Source organism: Trachurus japonicus, chromosome 21, assembly GCF_045865225.1.
Source record: "Trachurus japonicus isolate A0001 chromosome 21, Traja_1.0".
In the NCBI taxonomy this organism is placed as follows: domain Eukaryota; kingdom Metazoa; phylum Chordata; class Actinopteri; order Carangiformes; family Carangidae; genus Trachurus; species Trachurus japonicus.
In genome coordinates, this window is record NC_140927.1 from 37,191,856 (window position 1) to 37,208,173 (window position 16,318).

The window sequence follows — 16,318 nt, forward strand, 5'->3', positions numbered from 1 at the left end:
GTAAAATGTAGGCTTATATATTCTATAAACATAGTTGGCTGAAAATCTCAGGACATGTTTAAAGCTCAACCATGTTGGGGCCTCCTTTCATATTTAATATCAGATAGAGATGAGAATAGGGCAGAAGTTGTGGAAGAAGAGGAAACAGCCTTTGAAAGGCTGGTTGAAGACAAAACATTTAACAAATGGGTTTTGTTTTTGCTCTCCAGCCACAACTCTACTAGACCAGTTCTGAGTTCAGTTTCATACACTGCAGCCATTCTTGCCATTACACTGATAGGAACCTCAGTCAGTACTAAATCTGCTTGTTTTTATCTGAAGCAATGTTGTCTTTTCCCTTTATTTTCTCCTCAGAGTTCACCAGAATGCCTCATTTATGTGTTAAAATTCACCCCCCTGCTAAAGTGCTTTAGATAGACAGCAAACCGAGAGGGGGGGGGGGGTGGGGGGTCTTGAAAATTCATTGAAAAGTTATAGAAAACCATTGAAAAGTTATAGAAAACCATTGAAAAGTTATAGAAAACCATTGAAAAGTTATAGAAAACCATTGAAAAGTTATGGAAAACCATTAAAAAGTTATAGAAAACCATTGAAAAGTTATGGAAAACCATTGAAAAGTTATGGAAAACCATTGAAAAGTTATGGAAAACCATTGAAAAGTTATGGAAAACCATTGAAAAGTTATGGAAAACCATTGAAAAGTTATGGAAAACCATTGAAAAGTTATAGAAAACCATTGAAAAGTTATGGAAAACCATTGAAAAGTTATGGAAAACCATTGAAAAGTTATAGAAAACCATTGAAAAGTTATAGAAAACCATTGAAAAGTTATGGAAAACCATTGAAAAGTTATAGAAAACCATTGAAAAGTTATAGAAAACCATTGAAAAGTTATGGAAAACCATTGAAAAGTTATAGAAAACCATTGAAAAGTTATGGAAAACCATTGAAAAGTTATAGAAAACCATTGAAAAGTTATGGAAAACCATTGAAAAGTTATGGAAAACCATTGAAAAGTTATAGAAAACCATTGAAAAGTTATGGAAAACCATTGAAAAGTTATGGAAAACCATTGAAAAGTTATAGAAAACCATTGAAAAGTTATGGAAAACCATTGAAAAGTTATAGAAAACCATTGAAAAGTTATGGAAAACCATTGAAAAGTTATAGAAAACCATTGAAAAGTTATGGAAAACCATTGAAAAGTTATGGAAAACCATTGAAAAGTTATAGAAAACCATTGAAAAGTTATGGAAAACCATTGAAAAGTTATAGAAAACCATTGAAAAGTTATGGAAAACCATTGAAAAGTTATGGAAAACCATTGAAAAGTTATGGAAAACCATTGAAAAGTTATGGAAAACCATTGAAAAGTTATAGAAAACCATTGAAAAGTTATGGAAAACCATTGAAAAGTTATGGAAAACCATTGAAAAATTATGGAAAACCATTGAAAAGTTATGGAAAACCATTGAAAAGTTATAGAAAACCATTGAAAAGTTATAGAAAACCATTGAAAAGTTATAGAAAACCATTGAAAAGTTATGGAAAACCATTGAAAAGTTATGGAAAACCATTGAAAAGTTATAGAAAACCATTGAAAAGTTATGGAAAACCATTGAAAAGTTATAGAAAACCATTGAAAAGTTATGGAAAACCATTGAAAAGTTATAGAAAACCATTGAAAAGTTATGGAAAACCATTGAAAAGTTATGGAAAACCATTGAAAAGTTATAGAAAACCATTGAAAAGTTATGGAAAACCATTGAAAAGTTATAGAAAACCATTGAAAAGTTATAGAAAACCATTGAAAAGTTATAGAAAACCATTGAAAAGTTATGGAAAACCATTGAAAAGTTATAGAAAACCATTGCTAAAAAAGTGTATGAACTCTGTGTGACCTCTCTGTGACCTCACCGTGACCTCACTGTGACCTCACTGTGACCTCTCTGTGACCTCACTGTGACCTCACCGTGTCCCCAGGGTTCCCTTGGCGACCACCTGAAGGCCAACGTGTTGTCGTGGTCTCAGCTGTGTGTCATCGCCCAGACGACGGCCAGAGGTCTGGCCTATCTCCATGACGACCTACCAGCTCAACACAAGCCGGCTATCGCACACAGGTACACACACACACACACACACACACACAGGTACACACACACAGACACACACACACACACACACACACAGGTACACACACACAGACACACACACAGACACACACAGACAGACACACACAGGTACACACACACACACACACACAGACACACACACACACACACACACTGGTACACACAGACACAGGTACACACACACACACACAGACACACACTGGTACACACACACACACACACACAGACACACACACACAGACACACACAGGTACACACACACACACACACACACACAGAGACACACACACAGGTACACACACTCTGTTTTTCGTCACTTTGCCGTGGTTGTGTGTGGTTGTGTGTCTGTGTGTGTCTGTGTGTGTCTGTGTGTGTCTGTGTGTGTCTGTGTGCGTCTGCAGGGACTTTAAGAGTCAGAATGTGTTGCTGAAGGCCGACCTCACCGCCTGGTTGTGTGTCTGTGTGTGTCTGTGTGTGTCTGTGTGCGTCTGCAGGGACTTTAAGAGTAAGAATGTGTTGCTGAAGGCCGACCTCACCGCCTGGTTGTGTGTCTGTGTGTGTCTGTGTGTGTCTGTGTGCGTCTACAGGGACTTTAAGAGTCAGAATGTGTTGCTGAAGGCCGACCTCACCGCCTGGTTGTGTGTCTGTGTGTGTCTGTGTGTGTCTGTGTGCGTCTGCAGGGACTTTAAGAGTCAGAATGTGTTGCTGAAGGCCGACCTCACCGCCTGGTTGTGTGTCTGTGTGTGTCTGTGTGTGTCTGTGTGCGTCTGCAGGGACTTTAAGAGTAAGAATGTGTTGCTGAAGGCCGACCTCACCGCCTGGTTGTGTGTCTGTGTGTGTCTGTGTGTGTCTGTGTGTGTCTACAGGGACTTTAAGAGTCAGAATGTGTTGCTGAAGGCCGACCTCACCGCCTGGTTGTGTGTCTGTGTGTGTCTGTGTGTGTCTGTGTGCGTCTGCAGGGACTTTAAGAGTCAGAATGTGTTGCTGAAGGCCGACCTCACCGCCTGGTTGTGTGTCTGTGTGTGTCTGTGTGTGTCTGTGTGCGTCTACAGGGACTTTAAGAGTCAGAATGTGTTGCTGAAGGCCGACCTCACCGCCTGGTTGTGTGTCTGTGTGTGTCTGTGTGTGTCTGTGTGTGTCTGTGTGTGTCTACAGGGACTTTAAGAGTCAGAATGTGTTGCTGAAGGCCGACCTCACCGCCTGGTTGTGTGTCTGTGTGTGTCTGTGTGTGTCTGTGTGTGTCTACAGGGACTTTAAGAGTCAGAATGTGTTGCTGAAGGCCGACCTCACCGCCTGGTTGTGTGTCTGTGTGTGTCTGTGTGTGTCTGTGTGCGTCTACAGGGACTTTAAGAGTCAGAATGTGTTGCTGAAGGCCGACCTCACCGCCTGGTTGTGTGTCTGTGTGTGTCTGTGTGTGTCTGTGTGTGTCTGTGTGTGTCTGTGTGCGTCTACAGGGACTTTAAGAGTCAGAATGTGTTGCTGAAGGCCGACCTCACCGCCTGGTTGTGTGTGTGTGTGTGTGTGTGTGTGTCTGTGTGTGTCTGTGTGTGTCTACAGGGACTTTAAGAGTCAGAATGTGTTGCTGAAGGCCGACCTCACCGCCTGGTTGTGTGTCTGTGTGTGTCTGTGTGTGTCTGTGTGCGTCTACAGGGACTTTAAGAGTCAGAATGTGTTGCTGAAGGCCGACCTCACCGCCTGGTTGTGTGTCTGTGTGTGTCTGTGTGTGTCTGTGTGCGTCTACAGGGACTTTAAGAGTCAGAATGTGTTGCTGAAGGCCGACCTCACCGCCTGGTTGTGTGTCTGTGTGTGTCTGTGTGCGTCTACAGGGACTTTAAGAGTCAGAATGTGTTGCTGAAGGCCGACCTCACCGCCTGGTTGTGTGTCTGTGTGTGTCTGTGTGTGTCTGTGTGTGTCTGTGTGCGTCTACAGGGACTTTAAGAGTCAGAATGTGTTGCTGAAGGCCGACCTCACCGCCTGGTTGTGTGTCTGTGTGTGTCTGTGTGCGTCTGTGTGCGTCTACAGGGACTTTAAGAGTCAGAATGTGTTGCTGAAGGCCGACCTCACCGCCTGGTTGTGTGTCTGTGTGTGTCTGTGTGTGGTTGTGTGCGTCTACAGGGACTTTAAGAGTCAGAATGTGTTGCTGAAGGCCGACCTCACCGCCTGGTTGTGTGTCTGTGTGTGTCTGTGTGTGTCTGTGTGCGTCTACAGGGACTTTAAGAGTCAGAATGTGTTGCTGAAGGCCGACCTCACCGCCTGGTTGTGTGTCTGTGTGTGTCTGTGTGTGTCTGTGTGCGTCTACAGGGACTTTAAGAGTCAGAATGTGTTGCTGAAGGCCGACCTCACCGCCTGGTTGTGTGTCTGTGTGTGTCTGTGTGTGTCTGTGTGCGTCTACAGGGACTTTAAGAGTCAGAATGTGTTGCTGAAGGCCGACCTCACCGCCTGGTTGTGTGTCTGTGTGTGTCTGTGTGTGTCTGTGTGCGTCTACAGGGACTTTAAGAGTCAGAATGTGTTGCTGAAGGCCGACCTCACCGCCTGGTTGTGTGTCTGTGTGTGTCTGTGTGCGTCTGTGTGCGTCTACAGGGACTTTAAGAGTCAGAATGTGTTGCTGAAGGCCGACCTCACCGCCTGGTTGTGTGTCTGTGTGTGTCTGTGTGTGTCTGTGTGCGTCTACAGGGACTTTAAGAGTCAGAATGTGTTGCTGAAGGCCGACCTCACCGCCTGGTTGTGTGTCTGTGTGTGTCTGTGTGTGTCTGTGTGCGTCTGCAGGGACTTTAAGAGTAAGAATGTGTTGCTGAAGGCCGACCTCACCGCCTGGTTGTGTGTCTGTGTGTGTCTGTGTGTGTCTGTGTGTGTCTGTGTGCGTCTACAGGGACTTTAAGAGTCAGAATGTGTTGCTGAAGGCCGACCTCACCGCCTGGTTGTGTGTCTGTGTGTGTCTGTGTGTGTCTGTGTGTGTCTGTGTGTGTCTACAGGGACTTTAAGAGTCAGAATGTGTTGCTGAAGGCCGACCTCACCGCCTGGTTGTGTGTCTGTGTGTGTCTGTGTGTGTCTGTGTGCGTCTACAGGGACTTTAAGAGTCAGAATGTGTTGCTGAAGGCCGACCTCACCGCCTGGTTGTGTGTCTGTGTGTGTCTGTGTGTGTCTGTGTGCGTCTGCAGGGACTTTAAGAGTCAGAATGTGTTGCTGAAGGCCGACCTCACCGCCTGGTTGTGTGTCTGTGTGTGTCTGTGTGTGTCTGTGTGCGTCTGCAGGGACTTTAAGAGTCAGAATGTGTTGCTGAAGGCCGACCTCACCGCCTGGTTGTGTGTCTGTGTGTGTCTGTGTGTGTCTGTGTGCGTCTACAGGGACTTTAAGAGTAAGAATGTGTTGCTGAAGGCCGACCTCACCGCCTGGTTGTGTGTCTGTGTGTGTCTGTGTGTGTCTGTGTGTGTCTACAGGGACTTTAAGAGTCAGAATGTGTTGCTGAAGGCCGACCTCACCGCCTGGTTGTGTGTCTGTGTGTGTCTGTGTGCGTCTACAGGGACTTTAAGAGTAAGAATGTGTTGCTGAAGGCCGACCTCACCGCCTGGTTGTGTGTCTGTGTGTGTCTGTGTGTGTCTGTGTGCGTCTACAGGGACTTTAAGAGTAAGAATGTGTTGCTGAAGGCCGACCTCACCGCCTGCATCGCTGACTTCGGTCTCGCTCTGCGCTTCCAGGCCGGGAAGTCTCCGGGGGACACGCACGGCCAGGTGAGTCTCTTTTCCCATGGCGACGGACCACAGGTGAGTCTCTGTTACCATGGCGACGGACCACTGGTGAGTCTCTGTTGCCATGGTAACGGACCACAGGTGTGTCTGACCTCTGACCCTGTGTTGACCCCTGACCCTCTGTCACTGCCCCATTTGTATATCAAAATGTAAAAAAGCAAAAAACACGAGAAAAAGATTATGATATAACCTGATTATGATAAATATTTATATTCTGTGGGTAATGGGGGCGGGACTAGATCAGCTTTAGCTTCTCCCGCTTTCCCTTTCGGCCATGTGTATTGTATTATTGAACTAAGATGACTCCCTGCATTTTATTCCTGAAAATATCGGCGACAATCGGCGAGTTTTGGCCGATTACCGATTAGTTTCAAACGGGCTATAATCGGCCGGTCGGGCCCTAGTTTGGATCTTGATGTTCAGAAAACAGGAACTACGGACGTCCGCGTTTTTTTTGTTTTTTTAAAATCATTTTCGCGAACCGGCCACCATCTTGGACAGCTGTCTACGGCAACTCCACTTGGACAAACTTCATCAGGTCGCTGCCCGATTTGCGTACAAGTGGAAGTCTGCTTAAAGTTCTGTACATTTAACATACGGTACTGTGAAAATGATTTAAAAAGAAAAGAAAAAAAACCCCGCGGACGTCCGTCACCAGACAGCCGTGTTGTGGTAGTTGTGATTGTTTGTGGTTGTCATGGTGATGAGGCCGGAGAGAAAAGACGAGAGTAAACATTAAAAGTCGCCTCTGTTCTTGTTTTCAGACCACCACAACCAACCCTCAGTTTACATCACTAATAAAGTTTTTTTTTTTAATTAAAAGATAAAGCGTATCTGGCGACCACACAGGGCAGTGATCCTAAGTCAATTACACTAAGTTTGTCCCAGTGGAGTTGTTGTACGTAGCTGTCACAAATTGGGGAGCGATGCAAATTGGGCAGTGACAGTCTGCCCCCTCCTGACCTCTGACCTCATGTTGACCTCTGCCCCCCCCCCCCCCCCCCAGGTGGGCACCAGGAGGTACATGGCCCCCGAGGTCCTGGAAGGAGCCATCAACTTCCAGAGAGACTCTTTCCTCCGCATCGACATGTACGCACTGGGCCTGGTGCTGTGGGAGCTGGCTGCTCGCTGCACCGCTGCTGATGGTAAGACCTGGACCTGGACTAGACCTGGACCTGGACTAGACCTGGTCCAGGACTAGACCTGGACCTGGACTAGACCTGGACTAGACCTGGACTAGACCTGGACTAGACCTGGACTAGACCTGGACCAGGACTAGACCTGGACCTGGACCTGGACTAGACCTGGACTAGACTAGACCAGGACATGTACGCACTGGGCCTGGTGCTGTGGGAGCTGGCTGCTCGCTGCACCGCTGCTGATGGTAAGACCTGGACCTGGACCTGGACTAGACCTGGACCTGGACTAGACCTGGTCCAGGACTAGACTTAGACTAGACCTGGACTAGACTAGACCTGGACCTAGACTAGACCTGGACTAGACCTGGACTAGACTAGACTAGACTAGACTAGACCAGGACATGTACGCACTGGGCCTGGTGCTGTGGGAGCTGGCTGCTCGCTGCACCGCTGCTGATGGTAAGACCTGGACCTGGACCTGGACTAGACCTGGACCTGGACTAGACCTGGTCCAGGACTAGACTTAGACTAGACCTGGACTAGACTAGACCTGGACCTAGACTAGACCTGGACTAGACCTGGACTAGACTAGACTAGACTAGACTAGACCAGGACATGTACGCACTGGGCCTGGTGCTGTGGGAGCTGGCTGCTCGCTGCACCGCTGCTGATGGTAAGACCTGGACCTGGTCTAGACCTGGTCCAGGACTAGACCTGGACCTGGACTAGACCTGGACCTGGACTAGACCTGGACCTGGACTAGACCTGGACCTGGACTAGACTAGTCCTGGACTAGACTAGACCTGGACTAGACCTGGACTAGACTAGACTAGACTAGACCAGGACATGTACGCACTGGGCCTGGTGCTGTGGGAGCTGGCTGCTCGCTGCACCGCTGCTGATGGTAAGACCTGGACCTGGACTAGACCTGGACCTGGACTAGACCTGGACTAGACCTGGACCTAGACTAGACCTGGACCTGGACTAGACCTGGTCCTGGACTAGACCAGGTCTAGACCTGGACCAGGACTAGACTAGACTAGACTAGACCTGGACCTGGACTAGACTAGACTAGACTAGACTAGACTAGACCAGGACATGTACGCACTGGGCCTGGTGCTGTGGGAGCTGGCTGCTCGCTGCACCGCTGCTGATGGTAAGACCTGGACCTGGACTAGACCTGGACTAGACCTGGACCTGGACTAGACCTGGACTAGACCTGGTCTAGACCTGGACCTGGACCTGGACTAGACCTGGACTAGACTAGACCTGGACCTGGACTAGACTAGACTAGACTAGACTAGACCAGGACATACATGTACGCACTGGGCCTGGTGCTGTGGGAGCTGGCTGCTCGCTGCACCGCTGCTGATGGTAAGACCTGGACCTGGACCTGGACCTGGACCTGGACCTGGTCTAGTCCTGGACTAGACTAGACCTGGACTAGACCTGGACTAGACTAGACTAGACTAGACCAGGACATGTACGCACTGGGCCTGGTGCTGTGGGAGCTGGCTGCTCGCTGCACCGCTGCTGATGGTAAGACCTGGACCTGGACCTGGACCTGGACCTGGACCTGGTCTAGTCCTGGACTAGACTAGACCTGGACTAGACCTGGACTAGACTAGACTAGACTAGACCAGGACATACATGTACGCACTGGGCCTGGTGCTGTGGGAGCTGGCTGCTCGCTGCACCGCTGCTGATGGTAAGACCTGGTCCTGGACCTGGACCTGGACCTGGACCTGGTCTAGTCCTGGACTAGACTAGACCTGGACTAGACCTGGACTAGACTAGACTAGACTAGACCAGGACATACATGTACGCACTGGGCCTGGTGCTGTGGGAGCTGGCTGCTCGCTGCACCGCTGCTGATGGTAAGACCTGGACCTGGACTAGACCTGGACTAGACCTGGACTAGACCTGGACTAGACCTGGTCTAGACCTGGACTAGACCTGGACCTGGACCTGGACTAGACCTGGACTAGACTAGACCAGGACATGTACGCACTGGGCCTGGTGCTGTGGGAGCTGGCTGCTCGCTGCACCGCTGCTGATGGTAAGACCTGGACCTGGACCTGGACTAGACCTGGACCAGGACTAGACCTGGACTAGACCTGGACTAGACTAGACCTGGACTAGACTAGACCAGGACATGTACGCACTGTGCCTGGTGCTGTGGGAGCTGGCTGCTCGCTGCACCGCTGCTGATGGTAAGACCTGGACCTGGACTAGACCTGGACCTGGTCTAGACCTGGACCTGGTCTAGACCTGGACCTGGACTAGAGCTGGACCAGACTAGACCTGGACCCGGACCTGAACTAGACTAGATCAGACCAGACCCTGAACTGTCAACCTGTGTAGATGAACACCAACAGAAGCAGCTCTCAGTGGTCTGGACCTGGACCTTCTCCTCAGCCTCAGACCTCCAGACAACATGTTGATGTTCAGGTTTTCAGCTCCTGGTTCTGGTCTGTTCTGGTCTCTGACGGTCCCCCTTGTCTCCGGTTCTCTGTTGTCGACTCTGATGTCCCCCTTGTGTCCGGTCCAGGTCCAGAGCTCTGTATCTGTTCTGGACTCTGTTCTGGTCTGTTCTGGACTCTAACGGTCCCCCTTGTCCCCGGTCCTCTGTTCTGGTCTGTTCTGGACTCTGATCTGGTCTGTTGTGGACTCTGACGGTCCCCCTTGTCTCTGGATCTGTTCTGGTCTCTGACGGTCCCCCTTGTCTCCGGTTCTCTGTTGTCGACTCTGATGTCCCCCTTGTGTCCGGTCCAGGTCCAGAGCTCTGGACTCTGTTCTGGACTCTGTTCTGGTCTGTTCTGGACTCTGATGTCCCCCTTGTCTCTGTATCTGTTCTGGACTCTAACGGTCCCCCTTGTCCCCGGTCCTCTGTTCTGGTCTGTTCTGGACTCTGATCTGGTCTGTTGTGGACTCTAACGGTCCCCCTTGTCTCCGGTCCTCTGTTGTGGTCTGTTCTGGACTCTAACGGCCCCCCTTGTCTCCGGTCCTCTGTTGTGGTCTGTTGTGGACTCTAACGGTCCCCCTTGTCCCGGTCCAGGTCCAGAGCTCTGTATCTGTTCTGGACTCTGTCCTGGTCTGTAGTGGACTCTGACGGTCCCCCTTGTCCCCGGTCCTCTGTTCTGGACTCTGACGGTCCCCCTTGTCCCCGTCCAGGTCCAGTAGACGAGTACTCCCTGCCGTTTGAGGAGGAGGTGGGGCAGCACCCGTCCCTGGAGGACATGCAGGAGGTGGTGGTCCACAAGAAGCTGAGGCCGGTGCTGAGGGAGTGTTGGCAGAAACACACTGTGAGTTACTACGTTACCCATAATACACCGCTCTACGTTACCCATAATACACTGCTCTACGTTACCCATAATACACTGCTCTACGTTACCCATAATACACCACACTACGTTACCCATAATACACCACACTATGTTACCCATAATACACCACTCTACGTTACCCATAATACACCACACCACGTTACCCATAATACACCACACTACGTTACCCATAATACACTGCTCTACGTTACCCATAATACACCACTCTACGTTACCCATAATACACCACACTACGTTACCCATAATACACCACACTACGTTACCCATAATACACTGCTCTACGTTACCCATAATACACTGCTCTACGTTACCCATAATACACCACTCTACGTTACCCATAATACACCACACTACGTTACCCATAATACACCACACTACATTACCCATAATACACCACTCTACGTTACCCATAATACACCACACTACGTTACCCATAATACACCACACTACGTTACCCATAATACACCACACTACGTTACCCATAATACACCACACTACTTTACCCATAATCCCCTGCTCTACTTTACCCATAATCCCCTGCACTACTTTACCAATAACACCTTGCACTACTTTACCCATAATCTCCTGCACTAATTTACCCATAATCCCTTGCACTCCGTTACCAATAACACCTTGCACTACTTTACCCATAATCTCCTGCACTACATTACCCATAATCCCCTGCACTACTTTACCAATAACACCTTGCACTACTTTACCCATAATCTCCTGCACTACTTTACCTATAATCTCCTGCACTACCTTACCTATAATCTCCTGCACTACTTTACCCATAATCCCCTGCACTCCGTTACCAATAACACCTTGCACTACCTTACCCATAATCTCCTGCTCTACATTACCCATAATCTCCTGCACTACTTTACCCATAATCCCCTGCACTCCGTTACAAATAATACCTTGCACTACCTTACCCATAATCCCCTGCACTACCTTACCCATAATCTCCTGCACTACCTTACCCATAATCTCCTGCACTACCTTACCAATAACACCTTGCACTACCTTACCCATAATCTCCTGCACTAATTTACCCATAATCCCTTGTACTCCGTTACCAATAATACCTTGCACTACTTTACCCATAATCTCCTGCACTACTTTATCCATAATCCCCTGCTCTACTTTACCAATAACACCTTGCACTACTTTACCCATAATCCCCTGCACTACTTTATCCATAATCCCCTGCTCTACTTTACCAATAACACCTTGCACTACTTTACCCATAATCCCCTGCTCTACTTTACCAATAACACCTTGCACTACTTTACCCATAATCCCCTGCACTACTTTACCAATAATTTCCTGCACTACTTTACCCATAATCTCCTGCACTACATTACCCATAATCCCCTGCACTACTTTACCCATAATCCCCTGCACTACCTTACCCATAATCCCCTGCACTACCTTACCCATAATCTCCTGCACTAATTTACCCATAATCCCTTGTACTCCGTTACCAATAATACCTTGCACTACTTTACCCATAATCCCTTGCTCTACTTTACCAATAACACCTTGCACTACTTTACCCATAATCCCCTGCACTACTTTACCCATAATTTCCTGCACTACTTTACCCATAATCTCCTGCACTACATTACCCATAATCCCCTGCACTACTTTACCAATAACACCTTGCACTACTTTACCCATAATCTCCTGCACTACTTTACCCATAATCTCCTGCACTACTTTACCCATAATTTCCTGCACTACTTTACCCATAATCTCCTGCACTACATTACCCATAATCCCCTGCACTACTTTACCAATAACACCTTGCACTACCTTACCCATAATCCCCTGCACTCCGTTACCAATAATCCCCTGCACTACTTTACCCATAATCCCCTGCACTACCTTACCCATAATCCCCTGCACTACTTTACCCATAATCCCTTGCTCTACCTTACCCATAATCCCCTGCACTACTTTACCCATAATCCCCTGCTCTACTTTACCCATAATCCCCTGCACTACTTTACCCATAATCCCCTGCTCTACCTTACCCATAATCCCCTGCACTACTTTACCCATAATCCCCTGCTCTACATTACCCATAATCTCCTGCACTACTTTACCCATAATCCCCTGCACTCCGTTACAAATAACACCTTGCACTACCTTACCCATAATCCCCTGCACTCCGTTACCAATAATCCCCTGCACTACTTTACCCATAATCCCCTGCACTACCTTACCCATAATCCCCTGCACTACTTTACCCATAATCCCTTGCTCTACCTTACCCATAATCCCCTGCACTACTTTACCCATAATCCCCTGCTCTACTTTACCCATAATCCCCTGCACTACTTTACCCATAATCCCCTGCTCTACCTTACCCATAATCCCCTGCACTACTTTACCCATAATCCCCTGCTCTACTTTACCCATAATCCCCTACACTACTTTACCCATAATCCCCTACACTACTTTACCCATAATCCCCTGCTCTACTTTACCCATAATCCCCTGCTCTACTTTACCCATAATCCCCTACACTACTTTACCCATAATCCCCTACACTACTTTACCCATAATCCCCTGCTCTACTTTACCCATAATCCCCTACACTACTTTACCCATAATCCCCTGCTCTGCATTCACCCATAATCCCATAATCCCCTTCTACTTTACCCATAATCCCCTGCTCTGCATTCACCCATAATCCCATAATCCCCTTCTACTTTACCCATAATCCCCTGCTCTGCATTCACCCATAATCCCATAATCCCCTTCTACTTTACCCATAATCCCCTGCACTACCTTACCCATAATCCCCTACACTACTTAACCCATAATACCCTCCCCTACTTTACCCATAATACCCTGCTCTACTTTACCCACAATCCCCTGCACTCCGTTACCTATAATTCACCACTCTGCATTCACCCATACACCACACTACATTATTACCCATAATCCCCTGCACTCCGTTAACCATAATCCTCTGCACTACCTTACCAATAATCCCCTACACTACCTTACCCATAATGCCCTGCTCTACCTTACCCTTAATCCCCTACACTACCTTACCCATAATCTCCTGCTCTACCTTACCCATAATCCCCTGCTCTCCCTTACCCATAATCCCCTGCTCTACCTTACCCATAATGCCCTGCTCTACCTTACCCATAATCCCCTGCTCTACCTTACCCATAATCCCCTGCTCTACCCATAATGCCTTGCTGCAGGGCCTGGCGCTGCTGTGCGAGACCATCGAGGAGTGCTGGGACCACGAGGCCGAGGCGCGGCTGTCCGCCGGCTGCGTGGAGGAGCGCGTGGTGCAGATGCAGCGGCAGACCGTCGCCACGGCGCCCGAGGAGATCGTCACGGTCGTCACCATGGTAACCAACGTGGACTTCCCGCCCAAGGAGTCGAGCCTATGACGGCTCGGGACCGATCGGGGCGGAGCGGGGACTCGCCTCGGTGAACTGACGAGGAAACGCGAGGAACAACCGCTGACCTCCGCTCACTTCCTGTTTTTTACTACAAAATAAAAGACTTCTTCTTTTTCTACAACAACAACGTGAGGATGATTTCAGAATAAAAGCCCCGGCTTGTTGTTGTTTTACATGCCGTTTGTGACGCGGCGCCATGAGAAGCTCCTGAATGTCACCGCTGTACATAGACAGATTGTTATTCTATACGTATTTACATCCAATAATCAGGTTATTGATCACACGTCAAACAGGAAGTCTCAGACAGGAAGTCTCTAACAGGAAGTCTCTGACAGGAAGTCTCTGACAGGAAGTCTCTGCTGAGCCTTCGTCAGATCAATGATCGATAATCCTCCGACAATCCGACGCTACAGGTTTCCCTCCTCAGAAGCCGTGGAGTCGAACCGATCGATACCTGATAGCCGATTGGCTGCCGAGGCAACAAAGCACTTCCTGTTTGGTTTGCAGTGAACATTGACAGCATGCCTTTATTTGTGTTTGTTTTATTTTGAAATCTGTAGTTCTCTCCTCCTCCTCCTCCTTCCTGTCTGTGGTTCGGTTCAGGGAATCAGACCTGAACCTGGACCTGGACCGGGACCTGGACCTGGATTAGAAAATTTAAATGTTTTATTAATTATTGACGAGTAGCTCCTCCTCGTCAGTGGCACCAACGAGCTTCTGGGTTCGATTCCCGGAGTGTTTTTTTTTTTTTGTGTGTGTGAAAGGAACCAGGACCGGACAAGGACCTCGCTTCAGAAACCCACTGTGCCACCTGGTCGCCCCGACGCTCCAGATGTTCAAACACCTGCTGGAAATCCTGGTTCCTCTGGTCCAGGTCCAGTTTCAGGGATGCAAACAGCTGAAAACAACTCGCTTCTTTAATGACCAGTTAGGTGACTGGTGTGAATCCTTCAGATCCCAAGAGTTTTAGTTTTTTAGGGGGGGGGTCTCAGCGTCTCAGAATCAGAATCAGAATGCCTTTATTGTCATTATACCACTGTATAAGGACATTTTAAGCCCCCCCCCCCTTCAGTGCAAACAAGCATACTATAAAAATACAATACAAAAACACTTTCAATAATATAAAAATAAATAGATAAGAATAAATTATATGCACAGTATATAAGCACAGCGAATTTGTGTATATTGCACAATCAACAATGTCTCAGCGTCTCAGCTGGGGGGGAGGGGGGGGGTCTCAGCGTCTCAGCTGGGGTCAGTAAAATGTTTTTCTAACAGGCTGACAGTGACAATCACGTGAAACTGAGGCGAACTCATTCATGGTCTCTGATTATACTGGTAACAGCCGACCTATTCACCTAGACGTGCGCTCGTTACCCAAAGCGGTGCGCATATCCGCGTGCAGTCGGTGCGACGCCGTTTTTTCCCCCAACGTTTTTTCATGCACGGTTCCCTACGTTGCTGTGTCAGGCTGCAGCTGTTTCCACGGAGATCTGCCCCGTTTCAGAGGGGAAGGAAGCCCTGAGTGGAAACACGTCGCCTCAGATGTAGAATGTGTTCAATTAAAGTGAAACTAACACATGTTATACCATGGTCTGGGTGAATCCTCGATTCTGATTGGCTGCTGGATGTCCATTAAAAAGTGATAATGGACACCCATAAAGATGTTCCGGTAAAATAGCCTGATTACGTTCTAAATATTACTGCGCTGGCTCAAACGCTTGTTAGTAACCACGGCAACGGACACTCGGACCAAAACAACTTTTTTTCAGCGCATCACGGCACTGGAGTCTGTAAACACACCAGCGGTAAGAAGTAAAACTTTGTGTCATGTAACATTGAAGCCGTCACCTCACCTCCCTTCACTGATCAACTACCAGGCTGTGGCAGAGTCACTGGCTGTAACGTTACGCTGCGGTCACAGCTGGTCCCTCTTTTTTTTTCTTTTATTGCCGACGAGAGTTATTAAATAGTCCGCTCGGCTCAGCCGCTTATGTTAAAGACGACGTATGATTTTAACGGTAAAAACAACATTTAATCATGACTGACTTATTTAACATGTATTTTTCTCGTAAGTGACCATGGTATAAGCGGGATAATGCCCGACGAGGTGTCTGATTATCAGAGATTAATGGACTTCGCGGAAGCAACCGGTTCACACCTCCGCGTCGTCCATTAATTTCTGATAATGGACACCTCGTCGGGCATTATCCCTTACATATATAGGAGCCTATATGTCCATTACACTGAATGAAACATCCCATGTCTTTATTTATTCAGTTTATTTTAATAGTAATAATTATGACTAACATTCAGTGAAGACCTCAAATTCAGTATCTCCAAAACTGAAAGGAATTTTTTTTTAAGTATTTTTAATCTAGAAATGTTGACCCTCTGAAAACTATGTCCATCTATATGCACCCAATACTTGGTTGGGGGGTTGAACTACTGGAAATAGACTTTTTTTCCGTGAAATTGTAATGTACTTATTTGTTAATGGTGAGCCCCCCCCACCTCCCG

The 16,318-nt window shown here is 47.9% G+C and overlaps 1 pseudogene across 1 annotated transcript in view; it reads left to right on the top strand.

The window, feature by feature from the left end:
- LOC146965762 (activin receptor type-2A-like) overlaps positions 1 to 14,139 on the top strand; it is a 33,817-nt pseudogene extending 19,678 nt beyond the window's left edge. The window contains exons 8-12 of the transcript XR_015034615.1: positions 1,984 to 2,120; positions 5,746 to 5,860; positions 6,885 to 7,023; positions 10,192 to 10,322; positions 13,592 to 14,139. The product of XR_015034615.1 is annotated as an activin receptor type-2A-like (transcript). The remainder of the gene's footprint in view (positions 1 to 1,983; positions 2,121 to 5,745; positions 5,861 to 6,884; positions 7,024 to 10,191; positions 10,323 to 13,591) is intronic.
- The last annotated feature ends 2,179 nt before the right edge of the window (positions 14,140 to 16,318 follow it).